The 5,162-nt window shown below is 29.9% G+C and overlaps 1 long non-coding RNA gene across 1 annotated transcript; it reads left to right on the top strand.

Annotated features, from left to right (window-relative positions):
• Positions 1-3,206: 3,206 nt before the first annotated feature.
• Positions 3,207-4,846, top strand: LOC149060379 (uncharacterized). Its single transcript, XR_016189640.1, has 2 exons — positions 3,207-3,975; positions 4,593-4,846. It is a non-coding gene; the product is annotated as an uncharacterized LOC149060379 (long non-coding RNA).
• The last annotated feature ends 316 nt before the right edge of the window (positions 4,847-5,162 follow it).

The raw sequence follows: 5,162 nt of genomic DNA, 5'->3' as shown, positions 1-5,162 counted from the left end.
TCCCATTAGTATTTTATTTATTAATTATCAATTATTCACTATGATAAAATACACTAGTATGAGTGACAAAAAGATAGATCACGATTAACCTTTTCATTGCTACAATATTGCCAAAAAAAAAAATTACATTTGAAATGTTCATTGTGTGTATACTGCTCTATAATAAAGTACTATAATCTTCTCAAGTACCAACAAATATTTAAAAATTACAACAATTTTGAAATTTACTAAAATATTTGTGTTTGGTCTTTAAAATGTAATTAATATCTCTGTAGAAAATAGTTGTTTTGAATTTTTGATCCTTGTTCATACAAATCCAAATTATTTTCAGTATGCAATAAAAATATTGTAATAAATAGGTACTATACAGAACATTAAAATACATAATTAAAATTAAATAATATTAATATACATATGAAATATAAATTATGGTACATAACGTTGGTGGAAAGTAAAGACATGTATGGGTATTAAATCGTTGGTATAGTTCAGTAGAAACTGTTTAAAAAAATTCTGAATCGAAATGACAACCCAATTGAGCACGATTGATGTTTTTCACAACCCGTTATGGTTGCAAACAATTTGAAACCCAAAATCTAACACTATTGAACTTGAAGATAGGTGTAACTTTACCATGTTGTATAGTAGAATATTATTGTTTGAAAAATAAGATGCATTTTAGTTTTTGAATGTTAATAAATAAAAATTTTAATGACGTCCCATATTATCTAAACAATGTTTGCTCGGTCAATTAGTTTGGTATATTATATTACATATATAATTTGCTCCTTAAAATACTGAATAATATATATATATATATATATATGTATAAAAAAATAAAGTAGGTTAAAAAGTAAAGTGTATTTCATTATTTTCCATCTTAAAAAACCTAATGTGCACATGAAGGAACACGAGCATGATTCAACAGAACAGACTGGCTGTGGCCATGTCTTATTTACAGCGTAGGTACATACAATAACAGTTGATCACAATAACATTCTTGTTTCTTATCCCTGCTATCTTCAATTCCCGACGAACCCATCTGGAATACGTATGTAACCTAGTACCAGTAGGTTAAACCTCCATTAAGGACCCAAGAACTGCATGCCATGTGTTATTACTTTGCCTATTACTCATTAGTCATTAATATTTGATATTAATTGTTATTCAATGATTATTAATATTCAATTGCTAGATAAATAAATATGCATAAGTCATATTAATAAAGATAGTGTTCAAGTCGCGGCTCGCCACAGCCTTCCCTTTGAACCGACTCGTTTTAATATATACAGATGTAATACCTAATACAATAGTTAATAATCATTCAATTCTCTTCTGTATGTGTATATTAATTTAAACATATAATTAGTAATTACCTATTGAACACTTTACACTCAATTACAATATTTTGTCAATATAGTATTACAAACCAATGAAAGATTAAGTTTTTTTTTGGTCATAGGCGATGACATTGTATGTAAATGTAATATTAATATACTTAACATAATATGAACAACATTTGTAAAAGTAAGCGTGAATAATGATTTTTAGTCACCATTAAAACTTAAAAAATATTTTACATTAATACATTAACATTATTTTCCTTTCAAAAATTTGAATGTTAGCTGTTGAACAGGATTGTGAATTGATTAATTCAATGAACTCTTTAGTTTTTGACACGATTTAAGATTACAGGTTAAACATCGGCCTATGATATAATGTATTATTTTATGCCGTCTGAGTCTCTAAATCAGCTGTGGAACTACTGACTGGCACCATCTAGCGGCATTTAGGTGGAAACTCAACAAACCAAAACGTACTATTTAAAATATTAATAATAATAATAATAATAAATAATTTATTATTATTATTATTATTACAGCACGTAATATTGCACGTATGAAGTAGTAACGTGAACGGTCGTATAGTAATTTATTAGTAATTAGTAAACTCGTAAATCAGTATATCAAGATTTTCAAGAAGAAAAATGCGTTACGTATCCACAGGGAATAGTTACGTACCGCCTCGTATCGAAGTCAGAGTCCGATACGAGTCGGTACGTATCGCTTGTATATTTCACGTGTAACTTCTTGAACGCTCAAAATTGACCCAATACGTATCGATACGTATTATTTTCTTTCTTGAAAATCTTGTATCTTAAATCGTGGTTTTTGATTTTCTGTAAAAATTCTAAAATTTGCGTTGGATGCTATAATTTTTTTGTTTGCCTATAACAAAATTTATGCTATTCTGACTTGCACATAAAATAACCGCTAATGTTAAAAATGTACATAATTTAATTTGATTGGAGACTTCTTTAATTGTATAGGTATATTTGAATTTTCATAGTATATTAATTTGATTTATGGCCTTATGGGTAAAACTACTTATTGCAGATATCAAAATTATTGTTATTATTTTTATTTACATAAAAATTTAATTTTTAATGTAACTAAAAAAATAGTAAATAATAATTAAATAATATTATGGTACAGTTTTAGAGTAGCGGGGATAAATATTAGGGCCAGTAAGTTACCGTCTACGGTTAAACATCGATTACGCTTAATCAGCTGATAACAGATATTTAACCGTGCAAATTCGGCCGATTAAACTACGGTTAACTTTAATCAGAGACTGTACAACTGGGCACTGGCCCTAATACATTTATCATCTATATTATATAATATTAATATTAATTTTTGTAACTTACAAATATTAACGTTGAATGTAAAGTGAAATATGAAAATATACATTTGATGATGTATCATGATGGTTGGTGTCATCCTATAACCTAACTTAAACATGGGCGCTCTTGGGACTTGGGTAAAATTTTAAGGAGGGTCAAAATAAAAAAAATCTCAAATGTAAGAAAGTGAAGATTAATGTTATTTTCACATAATATGAATATGCATTTTATATTTGTATTGCCATATATTTAGGCACAGTTGATTCATATTATTTTTTGTCTAGGGAGGGTGTGGTGGTGTGGAAGTGCTCTATCTCGCCCCCCTCCCCAATAGGCGCCCATGAACCTAAATCCAGTTTATTTCACAATGGGTAGATTATAAAATTTCGTTTGACAGAGGCAACAGCTGTTGTACCTTAGTGGTTTCGTCTACTCGGCGCGTTAGTACCACGACCATGTTAAACACGTAGGTATAGGATGTGGTCAGTAGGCTATCGTTCGAACATGGACGACGGCATCGTGCTAGGGACGCGTTTATATAATGGGTCCGCAGAATAAACAGTCCATTACTCGGTCAACCGACTCATCTTGGGTGCGCCACAATCGCGCCTGACTGTGGGATCAGTCGATTACGGCTATTGTTATCTATGGACCAGTTGATCACTCCGCATTCCTCCCCCGTCTACGCCCGCACGTTGATTCACGTTCGTGTCCGACGTTCGACAATTCGACATTGTAGCCAAACCAAATTCCATAGTTTTTTTGCGCGTGTTCCTGTTTGGTTTCAAAATATTCATTGCATCATGCATCATTGATAATTAAGCCATTTGTGATTTTCTTCGTCGCCCCGTTGGTTTTCACAGGGGTCTTACGCGTGCTTACATTGTAGACTTGTGAAAACCGTGTTACGATCCAGAAATCATGTCCGAGTACGACCATACGTGTGGCATGGATTTGGTCGAAGACAAAGTCACCAAATTGAACCAAGTTCGTTTCCTTTACCAACGACGATGACGACGACTCGGGCAATGAAGACGAATATGATGACACAAGTTGGAGTCCGAGTGATGAAATGAGCATCGAAGATTTGGAATTGTCGGGTGGCAATGACAACGACGTCGAAATTATCGGCGTAGGCATCGCAACTTATTGATAATGATAAATGACAGAAAGTTCCACCCCAAGCCAAAGCCCGTGACTAACAATCCCAGGTCCAAGATGAACACGTTTTATACGAGAGTATATTTATTTATGAATAATATCTCATTTCTATCATCGTTAAATTTCAAGTTAGTCCATTTTTTGACTTGTTTAACTTGGTTAAACGACACAAATTTTTCCATTTTTAATAAATCAGTATTCAAATTATTCATTTCAATCATTGATATTCAATATAGTATGGACAGTATGGTACCTTTTAAAAATATTATTTAAAACAATTGTAAAAATAATGGTTATGTTGAAACAATTGAAATTTAATAAATGAAAAATACTATTAAAAATAACATAATAATATTCTAAATAAATTAAATTACTTATAGATGATGTCCATCATTGCTAATATGGTCACAGTTAAGTATTAAATATTTCAGATTCTAGGCTAAAAATGAAAATGTATGTTTCAAAACATTCCAGTCACTATAGTCTAGTGATACCATTAATTTATTTAAATACATAGTTTTTTACATTTATTCCTATTACATCTAATGATTAATTTGTTATTAAATTTAGACAGGAATAGAAGATTGATAGAAAATTTGATTTATTTCTATGTAGGTTTTAATATTGAAATAGTATAATATTTTTCCTTGTATGGTTATAAAACAATTATGAATTTTACTTTAATCGTAGGCATTGCACTGAATAAATTATTAAATTAGTTACCTATGTATTTTTTGAATTATAGCCTTAGTAGCAAGTCAGATGAGATTCAAAATTCATCTCTATCCTCCAGTAGAACTAATCCTCTATCAAGTCTTCCAACCAATAATGTTTGCCTTCGCAATGGACTTGAAGTTGACTGAATTCTATATGCCTAATATTTTTGTTTCAAGTATTTAGTTTCCGTGTACAGTGTACACTAGTACATTTATAATAAATACAATTTTGTTTGCTGTATTTTTTTTTTTTTATGTCAATAATTGTATTCATCTTAATATAACGTTCATGAATAATATTGTCCATGATTATTGACAATATAGCAGTTATAATACCGAGTTGAAAACTGTTTAAAACTACAATATTAATTGAAATAACTTATTAAAAGTACAAAATTATTGATTCTAGTTTAATGATATATCACTGACTCTGTGTACTACCGTTAGTTTTTATTTTCATCAAAGTCTGGTTCAAATTTGAAACTTATTGTGAATTGTGAACTCATAAATTGTAGTAAATAAGTCATCAATATTAACTAGTAGTTAATACAAAAATATTTTAAAACAAAATGTTAAAGTTAATCTTATTTTTATTTTTG

The sequence above is a fragment of the Diuraphis noxia genome, unplaced genomic scaffold, assembly GCF_037042655.1.
Source record: "Diuraphis noxia isolate RWA-SAM2 unplaced genomic scaffold, SU_Dnox_SAM2 contig0001, whole genome shotgun sequence".
Classification (NCBI taxonomy): Eukaryota; Metazoa; Arthropoda; class Insecta; order Hemiptera; family Aphididae; genus Diuraphis; species Diuraphis noxia.
This window is presented reverse-complemented; position numbering and strand designations above follow the sequence as displayed.